General features: G+C 36.9%; 1 protein-coding gene across 3 annotated transcripts in view; it reads left to right on the top strand.

Annotated features, from left to right (window-relative positions):
* Window positions 1–20549, top strand: part of LOC131044746 (uncharacterized) — a 228526-nt gene that overhangs the window by 112228 nt on the left and 95749 nt on the right. The gene's annotated exons all lie outside the window — the stretch shown is intronic.

Here is a 20549-nt window from a genome sequence, read left to right on the forward strand (position 1 = left end):
ATAACCGATTCTTCTCCAATTTGACATTAAATTTAAAATGTGAATTCTTGTAGCAGCATTAGCGATCTACCCACCCAACCTTGGGTCATGTGCTTATTAATGAGGTACAATTGTGCTTGATGATCCAACAAAATGTGAACAATGTAGCCAGCATGTAGTTCCAGAACTTTTGTACTACATAAACCATACCAAGAACCTCTCTTCATGGAAATATAGCAGGCACTAATTCTTAGCTACACATACTAGATGAGTTCCTATTGTGGCAAGGTAGTGCTGATTGCAAAGTTGGAAGCATGTAAATATAGATTATGCAAGGATGGGTCAATTTATGAGGCACACCATAAGTTCTTTGAATGCATGCTCCTGTTTGTTATTCCATACAAACGGAACTCCTTCATTAACAAACTTAGAGGGCGGGTAGCTAACATGTACACCCTCTAGAATTAAAATAATTCCAAGACCTGTAGCCTATTTCTTTATTTTCCTTAGGCTAAGGGATAAAGTTAGGGAAATAATTTAATAACTAAGTTGCCAGATTCTTTTGTGCAACTGCTGGGTCCTGGTTCAGTTCGCTCAAAATTCTGGTTCATTGGAAATTCGCCCAAAATTTGCCCAGGGTTTGTATTTTGCCCTCTGGGTTCGATCAGCAGGACCCAGGGAGAATTTTGACGCTTTTCCAGAGAATTTTGACCCCAGCAGCAGAACCCGAGGAGAATTTGGGCGATTTGACCCATTTTTTAATTTTTTTCTTTTCTTTTTGATTCTTCTGTCTTGCAAATTCAAAAGATTGTATTTTTCAAAGGAAAAGAATAGTGATATCACTCACCCTATACTAGGTGCATGGATAACAAATTTGATTCAGATTTTGAACTGTTTATAATTTAAATCTATTATAGTTGTGTTTCATGTGTGTTTAATTCATTACAAACAACTATTCGCTGTCATGCCATTTTCTCTTCAAACTGGGTGTGTGGCTATGTAAGCTCTAATGGGTTAGGGCAATTAAAAGAAAGCCTAGGGTTATTACATTGCTATTAGAGACAACAAACCTGCCAGCCTTTTGAGTGTGTGTTGTGTATGCAGCTAAGCATGGGCCTTGGAAAGAAGCTAGTAGATGAGTCACGATAGTTAGAGTCTGGAATTGAAGGTAGGGGTAAGAAGATGTTGGATTGGGATGAGGATTGGAGAGCCTTCATATAAATACAACAAATAGCACATAGCTAGAGGAACAAATGACAAAACAACAAGAGCAAACAACACGAATACTTCTTCAAATATTGTAAAACATGAACAATTATAACGATTCCTCCAAATCTACACAAAATAATGGAGTAGAAGGTAGTAGCTCAAATAAAATTGTGGACCTACATAGCCTATATTCGTTCCTAGAGTTGAGCTGACACAAGAAGATGAAGAGTTGAATCCAATAGAAAATGATTTCAATGCTTGCATAGATTTATATTCAAAACTTGATCTAGATTTAGATGTCAAATCCCATTTGTATATATTTGCTGCTGCATATATGTATATATTTTTATTTTTGTTATTTTTATATGTTTTTGTATAGACGAACCCAAAGCGAACCCGAACCCACCCCCCAAAAAAACATGAACGAATTTGTGAACCCGAATCTTGAACCTGAATCCAATTCCGAACTAGGACCGGCAACTTAGTTTAATAATATTTTAAGTTATTCGACATAACTATGTTGAAGACATTGTAAAAGGACAACTTAGATAATATTATAATAAAGTGGGCTGTCTAAATGGAACATGGTAAGGCTCTATGTATGTTTTATCAAACTGTTTTAAGTGAGCATCTTTGGAGGGAAAAAGAGAATTAAAATTAAATGTTGCTGAAGTCAAGGTTATAAAAGTAAGATAATTGCTCAAAGAAAAGGATCCATTGTATGTTGAAATTAAACTGTTTTTTAGAGGTTGTGAACTTGTGTTTATCTATTTATCCAAGGACGAAAACCCTCAGATCATGATAATTTAGAGGACAAAAAACCTCTTGGTTTTCCGTCTAGATTTGAGGATGAAAACCATTTTTCCTTTTGAGGCGGTTTTCTTCAAGAATCATAATTGTATTGAAAGTTCACAGTTTATTTATAGTTTCAGTTTGCTAATAGTGTCACTTCTATAGTGCCGCAACTACAATGTGTTTCCAGTTTCAATTTGGTATGTTCAAATGTGGTCTGTTATTTTAGTTGAGCATTTAGGAGGATTGTTAGGTGAAGGTGGTGTTGGTTGAAAATTTTGTACACCCGGGAGGATGTGCAAAATTGTGGTTTCAGCCACAACACGTAAGTATAAACTCTCCTAATTTAGGGAAGGCTCCCCCTTTTCTAACACTTTACTAAAACTAATTTAACCTAATTGTTGTCCTAATTTTTGAACTTGCACAAATTGGGACGACCCCAAAGATTTTTGCTTGAAATTTGAGATTTTAAGGCTCTAGACACGTTTTCCAAGGCATTTTTCCATCACCTAGGAATCCACTGATGAATCCAAGTCCTTCACCTCTGTTTTTGTCAATTTTCATTGTCTTAAAGTTGGGTTTTTCTTCAATTTCGGGTTTCAGAGCAGTCGCTGCAAGTAGGAGATTTTAATACAAAAATTACAAGATTTTAAGGCTCCACACGCTTTTCAAGGTGGAAAGTCTATTTTTCTTGATGATAAATCAATCACGAGCTTATCTTCCATCTCCGTGAAAATATTGGTTAATTTTGGTCTTCATTTTGGCCATTTTCTGTGCAATTTCGGGTTTCAGATCAGTCAGTGCAAGTAGGAACTTTTAGACATCATTGCAAGTAGGAACTTTTTGTTCACATTACAAGTTATCTTTACTTGCAAAGTTGGATTTTTACTGTCTTATTGCAAGTGGGGGTCTTTTTGTTGTGATTGCAAGTGGATTCTTTGTTTTTAAAAATGACTTTATGTTACTTGTAATCTTGTCTTGGAAACCTGATTTATGTTATGATGTCCCAAAAACCCGAAATTGACTTAAAATGGCTTAAAATCGGGTTATGTAAACCTAGTTACATCATATCATGACATTTTTTCAAGTTGCCTTCCAAATACATGTTGTTATCGCATGTAATCAGTCCTCCAAAACCCAAAATTGGTCCAAAATGCACTAAAAAACACTTGAAAATGAGTCTCTAGGATCCAATTACAATTGTAAACTTGTATTTTCTCATTACACATATAAAGTTGCATGTTCGTTCTCCACAATTACCAGACAAATGCTCTTGTTTTTCCTCACATGTAATGTAGTCCTCAAGATCCGAAATTCTCGTTTCCACTTTTTCCCTTTGCAATATCAATACTTGTAATCGGTCTTCAAGACCCGACTACAAGAAGACACCCTTTCATGACTTGCAATCGGGTTTCTAAGACCCGATTGCAAGGGGTTTCGATGGTTGTTTTCACAGTGAAAGGAAGCATATCTGTCCTATAAACCAGGGAAGGACAGTCCCACAAAAGCAATGAGGGAAAGAGCAGCAATATTGTTTGTCAATACCATGCAATCACTTTTTAATGAAGATGTGAAAAAGGGGCAACAATGCTGTCACAGAAAATAGAGAACGTATCAAGGAGGCAGTATTACAGTCACAATATCAAGTGAGATAGGCTTTTGAAGAAACGATAATGGCAACACTTGCAATCGGATCTTAATGACCCGATTGCAAGTAAGGGTTCATTTGCTTATGGCTTAAACACTTCGCTTTTGACTTGGCAAGGAAGGACAACACATCACTTGCAGCTAGAACGTATCAAGTGAGATAGGCTTTTGAAGAAACGATAATGGCAACACTTGCAATCGGATCTTAATGACCCGATTACAAGTAAGGGTTCATTTACTTATGGCTTAAACACTTCACTTTTGACTTGGCAAGGAAAGACAACACATCACTTGCAGCTAGATTGGGGAAACCCATCTTCAAGTGAACTTTGGGAAAGACACCTTGACTTGTAATCGGGTTCTCCTAACCCGACTGCAACTAGTCAAGAAGAGTAAACTTGCATACATGACATAAAGAATGAAACATCTTTATTCACTTGGGGTAAATAAGCTTGTAATCGGGTCATTAAGGTCCGATTACAAGTAAGATAACTTGATTCGATTTGAAAACACCTTGCATTCAATAACACAAAGCAACGCAAAGATGAAAAGATAGGGAGACGTGAAAATGAGTATATGCAATCGGTCTCAAAAACCTGATTGCAGGTATCCAAAATCGCCATAAAAAAGAAGTGCTGCCTTGCAAGCATGACAAATGAAAAGATACAAGCTAGAACTGAAAACAGAAGACCACTGGGAAGACTTGCAAGTGAAATCACAAAACACAAACAAACTTTGCTAAGGAAGAAGAGCATACATGTTTGATAAATAACAAGAAATGCATAAGACATCGAACTTACCTTAAGACAAAGCCCTTCAAGAAACCGAAAAAGAGAACACATGAATGCTGCTACTTTGAAATGAAACTGAAATCCCAAAGAACTTAAATAGGGCACTAGGAGGAGAAATCCTAGTCCATTACTAAGACGCCTTGAACGATCTCCTACAAAAGCGCTAAGAATTGAAGACACATGTAGAGGAAGGAATCGGGTTTCACTAAGCCCGATACAACTACAAATGTTCCTTTCTTTGCTTATGATATGACCACTTGGATTCGGGTTTCAGAAACCTGACTACAAGTGGATTTCAAACTTGTAAAAAAAAGAAAAATAAGGAACTACTTGTAATCGGGTCCTTAGGACCCGATTACAAGTAACTTTACATTATAAAATAAAAGCATAGGTCTTAATGATCCGACTACAAGTGGTTCTATGACTTGTTGTCTCTGAAGATAAACCCCCTATTTGCACTTCAAGCCCTCAAGCCCGAAAATGAACTAAGGGGGGCGGAAATAAGACTCAAAACAACTAAAACTTAGTATTATGGTTGATGCAATGATTCTTTTGTTGCTGTGGAGAACTTAGTATTATGGTTGTGACTTGTCTTTTCTGCTGTACCTTTCTATAGATCACCATACCTTTTTGAGGAGGCTGTTGTACCATTTGGTACCCTACAGTTGGACGTGATCATACAACTGTTGTTCCTCCTGCACCATTCAGTTATATTGTCTGTGGTATAGGCTGTACTTGACGTGCCATAACTTCTGAAGCAGTCCCTGTTGCATACATATTTTGTGAGTTAGGTTTGCTATGTATTTTTATAGTTCGAATAATAAATGAATAAAAGATTTGTGCTGTACATTGTTGTTTATTATGATTTTTTGAACAATAAATGAACAAAGATTTCTTCTGTGCATTGCTGTTTATTACAACCTACTGAAATAATAAATATGTTATGCAAGATTTTTAATGATAACTATTGACATTTAATTACTTCTGTTCAGTATTCAATATATATCCCAGAATTGCATAGATAGGAATTCAAAGAGTTGCAGGGTTTAAAAATAATTGAAAATGACATTACTGTAGCTTGGGTAATTTTTTGTGTCTATAATGCTCAACATGGCTCAAGAATGATCTTATTCTAGTGATGTCTCTAGGTGCTTCGAACTCAACAACCACCTATATTTTATTAGGATCAATCTTTAATCTAGCTTTGTAAACAATATGGGCAAAAAGTTTACATTGTGGTACCTTGAAGTTGCATTTCTTTGTGTTCAGTGCTGGTTGTACTACCTTACAATGCCACATGCACGCCATCAAGGTCAGTATGTGGATTTTTTGGTCATTGTAGGTTGATCATTTTTCAGTGCTAACTTTCTTACCCTACAATGCTGCAACACTCCGCCAAGTTTTGTAAGTGAAATTCCTTGTCATTGTAGATTGATCCTTTTTCAGTGCTAATTGTATTACCCTACGATGCTGCAACATTCTACCAACTTTTGTAATGTTGCAACACTCTGACAAGTTCTGTAAGTGAAAATCTTGGTCATAGTAGATTGATCAGTCATCCAAGAAGGGTTTAAAGTTGTCCAAACACATCTTATCAGAGATGATGATTTTTTTTGAAATGTCAGTGAAGCATTATATTGGTGCTCCAAAGTGCTCTTGCTAATCTAGAAAATCATTTGTGATTGACTCTGGGGAATGTCAAATTGTTTCATTAGACAAAAGCCATGATCATGCTACAAGTTTGCTTGGGCCACATGACGAGACTGGGTAAATCTCCATGCTTTTGGCTATGCAAAGCCAAGGGGGACTTCCCTAGACATCCTTCAGGACAATTAAAGATAAATGGAAAGGAACAGGGTCACAAAGCTTAGCTACACCCTTTGCCAAGGGTAACCCTATAATTTGTCAGTTGCCACTAATTACCTTCCATGCTAACTCATTGAACGCACAGTCCCAGGATCCCCAATTCAAAAAATAAAGGGTTGGATAATACAAGGTTCAATTCTAATAATGTTTTCCAATGAGGCTCTCCTGTGCATTTATCAAATGCAATTTTCCTAAAATTGCTGCATTCTAATAAAATACCTAAACTAAGCTGCAGCTAAACATGTTACGTTTTTACAGTTTAATTAACTGCCTACTTTAGATTGATGGCTAAAACATTGGTGCTAGAGTCAAGATTTAACAAGGTATTCAAATAAGTGCTGCAAATTCTCTCAAATGGAAAATGTATATCACCCAAATCAAGTGAAATACAGTGTACTTTGGGATCCCACCAGTCTAACTGTATCTTCACCCGAAATCGCACCCAAAATCTAAGAAAAGCATTGTGATATCCCCATCTTATTCCTAAGCTAACATTAATAAGTATATGTTCAGGGGTGCGAGTCCTGAATCTCTAAGAAGTATTTCTTTAGAAATCAAGATTAGAAACTGTGAAGTCTTATAAATAAGACAGTTTCCTTATCATTAACCTTCTTATCCATTGGAACAAAATAAAGAGGCAAGAAGAATGTTAGCATTGATTACCTCCAAAAATAAAATCTTCACTGATGGTTCACTGTATACCTGCAATAAATTAGTTAGCATTGTATCATAAACAATAAAGACTTGCAGGCATCCTTAATATAAGCAATTGATCTTTCATGAAAAAGAGGAAATACACATTCTCTATAGTTGCCAAGCATGATGACCACAATCATCTGCACACCTGCTCACAATCATACCATTCCATACATAAATTCAGAAAGAACAATGCATAAGATGATAGGGTCGTGAGCACATCATCCATGGAGGAAGCACATCATCATAATGACAAGCATATGGCCACCCAATCCATCAAGTTCCAACTATACCTGATGAAGTCAATGACCATACATACAAGAAGCGGTGAATTATTTATTACAAATCAGACTGAAGACATTCCAACTGTATGATCAAGGAATCTGATGAAATGAGATTAGAACATGATGCGGATTAAAGCATGTATCTTTCCTAGCTATCAGACAAGGAGGATCTGATCACATCGAACCATTGATTTTGATCCCTTTACAATATCAAAGATAACGAGTGTGATTAAGGAGATTGTTGAAATGTTTTCATTGATGTCATTCATGGACAGTGATCTGATGACAAACAACATTCATGGACAGCAATCTAATCACAGAAATTATCATTGATGTCATTCATGGTTAGCGATCTGATGACAAACAGCATTCATGGACAGCAATCTAATCACAGAAATTAAATATGAAGACCATGATTTGGCTCATGCTTACAAGTGAATATATACAGTAAAGTATAAAGCAGTATTTAATAATATTCATAATGAGCAGTATTCTCATAAATGGCTGATTATAGAGCAAGCCCGATATTGAAAAATTATAATGATCACTATTAAAGAAACAGTGATTTATTCTATCTTCTAAAACGATGGTCAACTAAGAGACTTTTAAAACAATCAAAAGGAAAAGGTGTGATATCAAAGCTAAATCAAAAAGAAATATTTTGTTATGAAGAGATGTGGCTGGGTCAAAAAACCACGATGCATGAAAAACATATATTGTTGGTTTCTAATGAAGAGGTTTATAACATTAGTTATACTTATGGTTGCTAATACTCTTAGAATAACTACGGGTTTATAAGAAGAGGTGTCTTTTCAATAAGTAATAGATATGTCACTTCAATGACATATATATATAGGTTGAAATAAGTTTGGTGAGTTTGGTGAAAGGTGAAAGAATTGTGAGATAATAACATGAACAGATCTTTGGTCTGAGTTACATCAGTTTAGAGACAGAAAATCCTATGGAAAACTTATGTTCACAACAAAACTGTAGAATGTTTGGTGCAGATGGTAAAAGAGAAATTGTGTGAGTTTTTTATGACAGATTTTGAAAGACATAGTAAGCATTTATAGTCAGATTTTCTCAGAATCAAGTGATCAGCATATAAGGTTTGTATGGAAGACATTTTTTTGTAAAAAATAATTTTGAATGAGGGGTTTGTGCCTCTATGTTGAATGAGGAGTTGGTGCCTCTATGTTGAATGAGGGGTTGGTGCCTCTACAAGTTGTAAAGACTATTGTTCATATAAAGCAATTTTATTGTCGTGGCTTTCTTCCTATTCAGGGTTCCCATGTATATGTTGTGTACTTGTGTTCTTTGCATTTAAGTAGTTGTATTATTTAATTAATAAAGTTTAAGTTTAAAGAAGTAAGAGTTATACTGGTATTAGAGCTGGCCTTTCAAACTAGTCTAACCAACTAAAAGGAAGATTATAGCTAAATCTGATGGACTTCAAGCAAAGCTCCATTGTTTGATGGAACTAACTATGCATTTTGGAGTTTGAGAGTGGAAACCTTTATAATCTCTTTGTGGTATGATGTCTGGCAAGTAGTGGTGAATGGATATAAAGCTCCAAATCCCCCATAAGATGCAACAGAGAAGAAAGCATATGAGAACATTGCAAAAGAAAAAAATGCAATTTTGTGTGGATTAAGTGAACCAGAACATGTAGAAGTGATGCATGCTCAATCAGCAAAAGAAGTTTGGGAGAAATTGAAAAACATATATGAGTGAAACATTAAGGTGTAAAAGGCAAAACTTCAAAGCCATAGAAGAGAATTTGAAAGCCTCAAAATGGTGGACGAGGAGAACATTGCAGTGTTCTTTCTTGGAGTTGACAAAATAGTCAATACAATACGAGGTCTAGGAGAGGATATCAAAACATTGATCCGACTTACACTTGGTTTTGATATGCACTCAATTAGTGTAGTTTGGACCTACACCTATTCTTTGTTTTTAATAATGTGCATTTCGGGGCTTAACCCGAACTACACCTATGAACTACACTTCGCCAAAAGAAAAACGTAATTTGGGCCTATGAACCTAAATTGCGCTTATTGCACACACGTAAATAGGGTTCATAGACCTGATTTACTTTTGAATTTCATGATACAATGAGGGTTTTTGAAACCCTAGTGGCGTCAAATGCATCTCACTCATGAGCTTGTTCAGTTCAGAACAAACAAAATGGTTGATGTTTTTTACTTCTCCAATACTGATGGTTTTCACATGTTACAGTGTTGCTACTGTACAAATGGAAAAGGCATCTCCAAGCAAGAAGGCCATAAAGTTCAAGAAGCAAGACCCACATTCGATCTTCCTGCCTTCTTCAGTTTCATAAAAAATAGACTAGATAAGAGACATTGAATAGGTCATGTTGACTTAGCTGAGTTTCTCAAGAGAGTTGAAAGGCCTCCTTCATACTACAAAATAGAGTCCATCATCAACAGTGATATCCACTTAGTTGCGGCTTTTCCCATGTCTGCTCAAGACCCTGAATTCGTCATGGTAGCTACAAGTCATTTTGATCCTATTAGTAGTGTAAAGGACACTACTGGTAAGAAGTTGATCAGACTGGATGAAGATTTCTTTGATACTATCTTCAAATGTCCTAGCATTGAAAAATACTCAGATGTAACTATGCAATCAACTCAAGCCTACTGTGACAAGAATTTTGACAAATGTAGGAGGAAGATGAATGATAACTAGTTGAAAACCCCAAGGTCAACAACTGCCAAATGGCTGAAGACATTTCCTAGAAGTGATCTCATTGAAGAGGTCAATGATTTGGTAACTCTCTTGAGTAGGGTAAAAGGGCTTCCTACCTCTAACGCCTATTATGAATGGATGTATTAGTACATTCATGTCATCAGACAGAATAAAGAGAAGATCTTTTGGGGTAAGCAAATCAGTGATGCAATATGTGAATAGCTTACAGAAGTGCTCACTTCTCTTAATTTCTACATGACTTCCTACTTAGTATATGCAATAGCTTCAATCAGGCATTTCCCAGGACTATCTACATCATGAGATAGGAGACAGGTTGTTGTATATGAGTACTAGTCTCAATTGGTGTTGAAGAACAATTTCAATCATTTTTGGAGAGTAAATGATGCATTCTTTGGATACCACATGTGCATGATGAACAAGGCTTTGTAGAAAAGAAGAATATCGGATCATGCTTAGGAGGTTGTAAATGAGTACGGATGCATGTTCTTGCAGTTTCCCACTTTCACATATCTCAGAGTAGGGTGTTTCAATGGTGAACCCTTCATGCTCGCAAGATACCCATCAAGCAATAGTTTTGATGGAATTAGCTTGTCACATGGTAGCGGTACATGAGGCACAATTAGGTTCCCACAAGATGGGTTTGAAATTCACATTGACCATTGGTAGGTATTCCATCACTTCAATCTTCAAAGCTAGGGCAATGGAAGAAGAGATGAGAAGAGTAACCATGAGGTTCTTCAAGGCACGAAGAGACTTCGACTATAGGGGAATGAGGAACAAGTTGAAAAAGGCCTATGCTCACGTTCATCGTATAGATGTTTTGGTTGATTGTAGGATTGAACATGATATCAGAAAACTTGATTACTGTCGGTTCACGGTTGATCAAATTCAGGAGTTTGATCTTGCTGATATCCCAAATGACCTAGAAGAAGATGGTAATGTCCTAGACCTTACCTATGTTGATAAGAAAGTTTCATCTACTCCTTTGTCCCTCATTCAATGGTCACAGAAGGAGTCAACTTCCATCAGAGATAGATTTCAAAGCATTCTTGCGAATATTAATGTGTGGCTTTAAAGTAAGAGAATTCAGTTGAAGCCCTTCTCCTTTGGCTCCGATGATGATATAGCTAGACCTGTTGGGAGGAGATCAGAGACCAAAACAAAGAATAAACAGGATCCTTCCACTCCCTCTAAGGCTCCAAAGTTGAAGTTCACAGTTGGGGCTCGTAAAGGAAAGGCTCAAGGAGAGCCATCTACCTCAAATGTTCATGAGACAATAGAGTCTGAGATACAAGATGAACATTTGGATGATGAGCATCCTGATTTAGAGCCTATTGATGTTGATCAGCTTGAAAGGGATTAGGAAGCCAATGAAGAGCATGATGAATACGATGAAGAAGGATTACCACAAGTAGATAAGTCCCAAGGATCCTTACCTCAAGTATCTCTTTCTTCTATTATGACCCAAGCTCCAGTTTCCACCTTGATTCAGAACCTTCTGTTGTCACATTTGTCTCTCCTAGCACAATTGTTCACATTTCTTCCACTAGTGCTAGTGAGTCTGCTTTGGATACACCATACGAGAATATTGAAAATGTTTTCCCCACTTCCAAATTTGGCTGAAGTTTTTGCCAATATATTAGATGATTTTGACAAGTTCATGACAGAGATGGGTCCTAGACCCAACGAGTCATCCCTTGAAAATCCTCCCACAGTAATTACCACAACATCACCTATAGTGACTGCTACTCCTCAAGAGTCGATGAATCCCTCTCAAGATTTAGCCACAGGTGATGATGATGATTCCTCCTTGCCGCCATGGTTATTCTCTAATGCTCCCAAGAGGAAGAAACAAGCTGGTTCGCCTGATGATTTTGATTTCAGTCAACTCGTTCCTACCAAGCCCAAGATCACCAAGAAAGCCAAAACTTTGTCAAGGGTTAAGGTAGATAAAGCTAGAAATAAGTATGCAAAGATTGTCGTTCCTCCTCCTCCCGATAAAGATATTGATCAGATTCAAGAAACAGATTACATCATTAACAAGATTGAATTGGGTAAACAGACTTATGATTTTGCTTCAAGGGATGTTCAATTGACTTTGGATGCTCTTGTTGCTAGGTATGATGAAGACAAGGTCAAAAAGGATAAGCTCAAGGCGCAGGTTGAGAAGCTTACCACTATGCTAATCAAGGTGACCGAGTCTTCGGAAGCCATTGAACCAATGACTTCCTCACTACACAAACAAATTATGAAAAAAGGCCGAACAAGCAGCATCAGGAAGTAGAGCTGTGGGAGAATGGATGGATAGGATGCTTAGTCAAAGTACACGACTCTTGAGCTAAGCTTTCACTATAGTCAACAATCTTAATGCCGTAAGGACAGAAGTGGACAACACTATAGAAATCTTCTCTCAAGAATTGGAAGCGCAGGAGAAGGATTTTGAGGCATGGTTGAAGCTTGAAGACTTTGATTCAGATGATCTTGTGTAGAATGGTGTTATACCTTCTCACAATATGTATGTTGAACAAAGAGAGGCACTAGAACATCGAATGAATATTCTAGAGCGCCTTATCAAGGACATGAGGAAAGCTCAAAAGTTCTTGATGAAAATAAAAAAACTTCTTGATGTGGATGTACTCTCCTAGAAGAAAATAAAAAAGTTCTTGATGTGGATGGGGTCATTAAGGAGTTCATCTTGTTGGTAACAATTGAAATTGACAGATAGGACTTCTCTTTGTCCTCTATTGATAAATTGGTTGATCTACAATTTATCATGGACTTTCTGGATTCGCTTCTGAAGAAACACTAGAAGTGCTGTGTTGATTTAGAAGATTCTATCACATTGGTCAAGATTATCACTAGTCATACCCAGGGACTCGATGAAGCTCAAATGAAGAATGGCTTGCAAAAATTTGAAGAATTCCAAAAACGAGAGTCAACATGAAGAAAATGATACTTAGTCATTTTTGTGATTTTCCAGTGGCTTTTTATAATATCAATCGACACCTTAAGTGTCATTTTGTATATGCTCTAGTATGCATGTAGGACTGCACGTGCCCCAAGTCAAATAGGTCTCTACTATTGACTTAGTCACAATTAGTTGTAGCATTTCCTAGTTTTATGCATCACCCCTCTTCTATATATATGAGGGTTTTTATTGTAATAAGGATCTTTTTCCATCATTATTTTATGCAACAAAACTTTGCCAAAGTGTAAAGCAAAGTGAGACTTTGTGTTCATATTGTGAATTTGCAAACTTAATCAAAGAGAAGACAAGTTTGGCTTTCAGGGTTTGTGTTGGAATCGATCTTGTGTATGATATAGATGTTCTTATGTCATTTATGTTATATTTTTCCTAAAAAGATCTAAGTTGAGCGTTGTTGTTGATGCAAAATATTGAAGAGTAATTTGAGTTTATACAAGTAGACTTTGTGTTACTTTGAGAATTCAAGAGTAGGAAATTGGCGGGGATAATTGTTTAAAGTGTTTGAGCTTTTGTTAATTATCTATAAAGTTTACATTAAGTGGATAAGAAGGTAAAGTCTCTGTGTTATACTGAGTTATCTTGTTAGAGTAGAAAGTCCTACGATATATCTAAAAGTCTTTGAGCTAGCAATATATCGATATTTGGGTTATAGTGGTTGATAGGACTTAGGTATTTGAAAACGACTTTGAGTTCTTTGTATACACAAGGCCCGTCCCTAAATCATTTTCAGAAAAAGGAAGTAACCGAAGACTTTGTTCTTTCACAGACACTTTAATTCCTAATGAACGTAGTATTTAGTATTACTGCAAGTTTGAGTTGTTTTAATTAAGAAAAGAATAAATCTGTTCTAAATAGAGAATTAGATAGGACTTGTTCTGAAAAAAGAGAACGAAGTTGCTGTGACATCCTAGATTAGTGTAAAGTTAGCAGGTAGAATAGGAAAAATAGAAATTGCAGTAGAAAGGGGGAGCCTTCCCTTATAATTATGAGAGATTATACCTTGCCTTCTAAGAGGTATTATCTCGTGTACTGTCGTGAAGCTCACATTTTGTAAGCCTTCACCAGTTTACAAAATTTTCACCCAACACATCTATTCCAAGAAGAATGCACAAAAACTAAAACATTTGAAGAAACATAAAAATATATCAGCAACTTGAAAATTCAGATTTATGAGGCAAAGAAGTGGAAGAAGAGATAAGGTCTCAATTAAGGGCAAAGGAAGAATCTTGCAGTAAACTTGAGTCTTAAGTAACTTCTTTAAAAGATGAATTGGAAAGAACATCCCTCAAATTGAAAACTAATCTCAAGTATGAGAAAAGTTCAGAATTTTTGGATATGGTATTATTAACAGTCAAATATCGACATCTATCAAAAGAGGGCTAGGATTTGAAGAAAGATCAAAAAGCTATGTTGATGCACTCAAGGGTTCCAACAAAGAAGAAAGATCAAAAAGCTATGTTGATGCACTTAAGGGTATTATATACCCTTGTTGACCATATCAAAGGTTGTAAAGAATAAGTTTTAAATCACTTGATTAATGGTGATCCATTAAGAAATGACAGTATACAGAAGCGATGTTATATTATGAACAACTCCTTGATGGTGACTTTGTTAAGCAAGGAAATTATATATCAATTTCTTGATAATCGTAGGCAGCAGATCAAGTTGAGAAATAACAAATAATTTAATAAATGGAAGCAAGCATCAATGGCCAAGGGACTTATGGTAAACATTGATTAGTTTATTTAAGACATAAGCCCTATCTATTAAGGCAATGAATGACGGATACGGTTTACACAGTGGGAATAATGATTAGTTGGTGATCTAATATGGAAAGAAAGAGATATCATCTTATATCAAGGTATTGGATATGATCATGAGAATTAATTTAAGAGAGCGGTGAAGAACTAGAGCAATGTCGACTAAATTTAAGAGAAGCTACATCGATCTAAATGATAGCCATCACACCAAGATAAGGATTGTGAGATCGGCTAAGAACAGATAGCAATAGAAGTCATTGACTAATATCATATTCAATCATATTGGTGGGGATTGGATAGATATCTAAAACTAACGCAAAACTAAATAGTGTTAACATCGATTACATTAACATCGATTACAAGTTAGAGATTAATTATCAAGGAATGGTGCGATTAGAAAGTAATTATGAAGAGACTTGAGTCGTGCCCCTACATTGTGACTTATCTTTTCAAATGCAAGGGTATGATAAGGCATTCCTAATAATTCACCAAGGGGGATTGTCTTGGATATTTGTTTTCAGACTGAAAGACGCTCAAGTGAGTCAAAAGCAAGCTGAAGGAAGGTGCTATTGATCCACCCATCTACAAGGCTGAGACACATGAACAAAGAGAAATCAAGCAGAGATATCATGAAGTGAGACAGCAGGAATAGAAGGACAAATCAGACATAGCAGTCAAACAGAGGCATAGTGATTGCCATTAAGAAGTTTGTCATTGAGGCAGGAATATGTATTCCAGTTATGTATTATGAGAAACAAAGTATAGAGCAGCGATTTTAAGAGGACGAGATCATGCTTAAGGGAGCGCTTGACATTGGTTAATATATGAAGACATATAATAAGGAGCAACTTGAAGAGGAAAATTGATAGCATTGATTGTGAAGGACTAAAATTGAGGTAAAACCCAAACAGGGACATTACATCCTAATAAGGAGATTGAGACACATGGAAGGAATGCCATTGGAAAAGAAGAATTTGTCAATGCCATTTTCTGCCTCATCCTTCATCTGCACATTGAATAATTCAGCTAGTGGGTTAGGAGCATCACTTGTCAACTTGCATCTCCCCCTAGCCTCTGCTGCATGGGATTTTAAAGTAGAAGAAACTGGCATATGTGCAACTTTACTTTGCAAAGTAGAAGTAGAACCATGTGGCTGGCTCGATGATCCTTGTAATGTCCCCAATTTGAAATATTATTTAATAGGCGTGAAATGTTAAGTTGTGACTCCCCCAAATATGAGGTATAAAAGGGAGATGAGAACTCATTTGAAGGGGGGATAATTTGGGAATCAGAAGTGCAGGTCTGATTTAAATAAGAAGTGCTGATTTGATTGTGAAAGATTGTGTCCGTTTCAAAGGGCAGAAATAATGAACAGTTACACTCTTTCAAAGGGGTACTAATGGTGAAAGGGTGTGTCTCTTGCCAAAGGGCATAGATGATGAAGAGGTGTGACCTCTCCCTCACATGGAGGAATATAAAGGAAAGGAATCAAAAGCATCCAATGACATCACCATCGATCAGATCAGATCAGAACTGTTATTAAGTTACAGGCAGTAACATCCTTGTTCTTGGTGGTATGCATGGGGATGTGCTTAATGTGCATGCCTAATATATGAAGCTTGATAATGTTCTTGTGCAGAATTTAATAGTAATATTAATATAGACTGCAATATGTATGACAGTCATACTTAATTTCATATATATTCATAATACATGAGAAGTTAGTAAATTCATAGTCTAGTCCTTAGTCTTTTGCTAATGCCTATGGAGGATGGGAATGTTTTGTGGAAAGGGAAAGGCGGTCTAATTCCACACCAATCAGGTGGTCCCAAGATGGGGTAAGGATTAGTGATCCAAAAAGCTTGAGGGAGTAGTCCCAAGATGGGGTAAGGTCATCCGAAAACCTTGAGGGAGCCTGTTCGTGGTTTGATTTCTCAGCGCCCTGTTGATGTGTGTTTTATGCACATGCAAGCATCAAAATAAAATACCAAAGTACTTTACCCTCTCTTGAACAAAATCACCTCAGATGTTAAGGATAAGATCAACTAAAATGATTCCAAGGTTTCTACAGTCGGGTCTTGACGAGTGGGTAGCTCAATGGTTGATGTGAATTTCTATTTTCACTTAGGGACTTACACAATTGTTCGTATCAACTTCACTTATCATGAATGTGGAATGGGTGTGTTGATAACTTAGGATTTGGCAATGAAGTACTCGACTTAATTCTAACAAGACTTTCTAAAAAAAATGGAAAAGGGTATAGGGATTAGGAATTCTATTCTAAAGCCTAAAATGCAAGAAGTGATGAACAAATTCAATGGAATCAAACTAGGCAGGGTCTCACCATCAAGTCGAATAGATTTTGACACAAGCTTAGTGCAATCATCTAAGGTGTATTTCATAGATTTTCAAATTACTACCATTAGACATTGATACCATCCAAGTTGATGCATAACAATGGACGTATAATAATCGAAGTTAAGCTTGCATAAATTAAGAGTTGACCACACAAGGCGCACTTACAATCAGCAAGAGGCTAGTGATATGGATAAATGGATTCCACAATTCTTTCATTCAATCTAACAAACATTGAAATCAAATTCTAATCTAAAATTCTAATCTAACTTGGAGGAATTGAGAACCTTGAATGCAAAACAACACTTAAACAAAATCACCATCAAGTCGAACAATCGAACAATGATTTATATTCAATCTGCAACATCTACCAACAATTCTCAAAAATCTCTCTTACAAATGAGAGGCAATGAGGTATATATAGAGTCTCATACAAAATGGATGGCCAAGAATAAACCAAAATCAAGGGCCAAGATCATGCCAACAAAGCCCTAGAGTTGCCCTAATTAAGGTTTACATAAAAAATGGAGCCATCAACATATGGCCCAATAAAAAGATACCTAGTCATCAAATAGGGAATCTTATAAAAGATTCTATCCTGCATCTCTTTCTCTCACAGCATAATCCAAAAATCTAGCCAATACAGAATCTAACTCCATGGAAATGCTGGGCGAGTTATCCTGTTGTAAATCAATCATGTCCAATGCATCAGAGCAAGCATCCAAAGTGTTCTCCCAATCTGGCACGAGCTTCTACGAATTATGAACATGAATCAACAAAGACACTAAATCATCCATCTGACTCTTCTTCAAAGAGTCCAACTGATTGAAGTAGATAAACTTCATCTTGTCTCTTAATTTTGCTAAGTGTAACCCACTGGCTTCACTTACATCAACTCCCAATAATTCCTCAATTGAGGCTAGGATCTTCGACTGAATATCATGAATTGATCTTTCCATCTTTGCACAACTCTTTTGTGCGCTCTCATAAGTGGATTTCTTCATGGTTAATGGACAATACCAGCCATAGAAATCTTATCTATCTCCATTCTGCTCAATATTCTCTTTGATCAATGTGGACATAGGAATCCTCTTAAAAGCTCTGAGGCGTGGAATAGTCTTCTCATGAATAGGTCAGAATTCCTCCCAAACTCCCTCCAAATACTGTATCCTGAATATGAGCCCTGTTGTCTTGTCAAAAGCCTGGACAAAGTAAGGAAATTATCCGCCTGTCTCTTTGTATCCTCAATCCATTTCTCCACTTCCGAGAGTGTATTTCTCGCTGTCTCATAATTTGTATGTAGTCCACGAACAATTGCAATAGGGGAAATAAGGGTGGGATTCTCACGCCTTATCCCTGCAATATACTCTCTAAGTTTGATATTCTCTTCTTCATACTTCTCTCTCTTCTCTGTTTCACTATCCAATCTTGCACTGTTTGCCTTGAGAGTATCACCAACCTCCTGAAATTCTTGCTCTTTTGTAGTACGGCTAAGGGCAATTGAAGTAATCTTAAAATCCATGGGACTAGCAATGTCCATCGTCAAATCTCCAATAGGAACAATCACCTGTGCAATCCGCATTCCTGTCTCATCTCTAGCTATATGTGACAAAATCTCATCTTTCTTTGGTTCTTTCTCCTTGTTGCTCCTAGCTAAGTAGTGATCAATGTCATCAATAGTCTGTGCCTCTACCATCTTCTTACTTTTCTCCATACTCTTCATCAACCAATTAGGAATAGCGGCCATCTCCATACCATCATCGAGACACATCTCTTGGTCAAGCTCTCTCAATGCCGAGATAACATCATCATCAACATCAACATTTTCCTTTGTCAAATCATATAGATTCTTCCCCAAACTAACGTCCAAGAGTACAGTAGGAGATCCCGGTTGAACATCATCTTCATTAGGTGGAGCAGTTTTAGTTGTGGCATGTAAATCCTGAATATTCTCTACTAATATCGCTGTGTTGGAACATTGTTCAACCTCCTTATTCTGTTCTGGGACTTCAACTTCCTTGATTAATGAGACACTGAGGGGAGGTGAAGGCATGTCTTTTGTTTCTTCTTCTTAACCTCCTCAATCTTCTTCCCTCTAGTCTTGAATTCTCGCGGTGTGTTCTTTGTTCGTTTCGGATCTTGACTCTACTCATTCGCACGAATCCTTATGTCGCTGATAGTTCTTTGATCATCTTCGGAAGCGGATTCTTCCTGTTTCATCTTTTCATAAGTGAATATAACACCCATGTCAACTAACTTGTTCATTTGATTGTCTACCCATCCTCAGGAGAAACTCAAGACCTCTCTCATGAATACATTCAAATCTGTCACTTCTTGTTCTGACCAATTAGGCAATAAAATAGCCTTCTTCATTTCATTCTCATATTGTGGATGCATATGATCCTTGTCATCTAATATCTGATCAGGGATGAGGAAAAGTCCAAACTTCCTCATTAAATCTACAGACATTCTAGACCACATTCTTCTTTTCACTGCTTGCTCATCCATCAGGTTGGCCCAACAATCTTCTATGTCTACCTTGTGGATTAACCTATCTCCCATGATCCTTCCAACTTTCTTATTTGGATCAAATTTTTCTCTTCTCTTGTATGATGCAAATCGATAGAATGCAAACTCTTCAATTGCTGTGCTAGCTGTTGCGTCGGATTGGCAAACCTCCAATGTTTTCCCTACTGAAATAGGAAATGTCATCCCCGTTCTATGTTTGTCCTTTTGGATAGAATCAAACTACAAAAGTTGTCTCACCACCTGAAGTAATATCATTCAGTCTGTAGGATACCTAGGAAGCTTGTAAGGTTTGGATTGAAATCCATGAATGCTTAGGTATGTGAAAGTGGGAAACTGTATGTACCATGATCCATATTTCTCTATCAACTCTGTTGCCTCCTTGGACAACCTCCTGTGGATTCCGCCTTGCAACATTCTTGTTATGTACATAGTGAATGCATCGTTCACTCTCTTATAATCTTCAATTTTATACATGTTCAGCTGTGGATAGCACTCATAACTTCTGAATTGCCCTTGTCCATTCCCGACTTCACCTCTGCATATCAGTCCTTTATAGGTAACAAATTGTGCATGTAGATGCACTAGGTAGGAAGTCATGGCGAATAACCTAGATCTCTCCATATTCCTCAGCTGAAAATCCAAATTGTCACTTGTGATTTTCGGCCAATTGATCAACGTTCCTTTCAGACAATCCTGGATGAAATAGAACATCCATCTATCATATATTGCACCTTGTGGCATCCCCATCAGTCGGTTAAGCAGAAATACCAAGTCGCTATATTCGTCTTTGAAATCTGTGCACATGAGTGTCTTGGGAGCCTTGGAATGATGAGACCTAGGGTCGATCATCCACTCCTTGTTCACTACGGTCTCGCACACATCCATCTTCTTCTTATATCTTGCTTCATATTCACATTTGGTTCTA

Source organism: Cryptomeria japonica, chromosome 3 (assembly GCF_030272615.1).
Source record: "Cryptomeria japonica chromosome 3, Sugi_1.0, whole genome shotgun sequence".
NCBI classification, from domain to species: domain Eukaryota; kingdom Viridiplantae; phylum Streptophyta; class Pinopsida; order Cupressales; family Cupressaceae; genus Cryptomeria; species Cryptomeria japonica.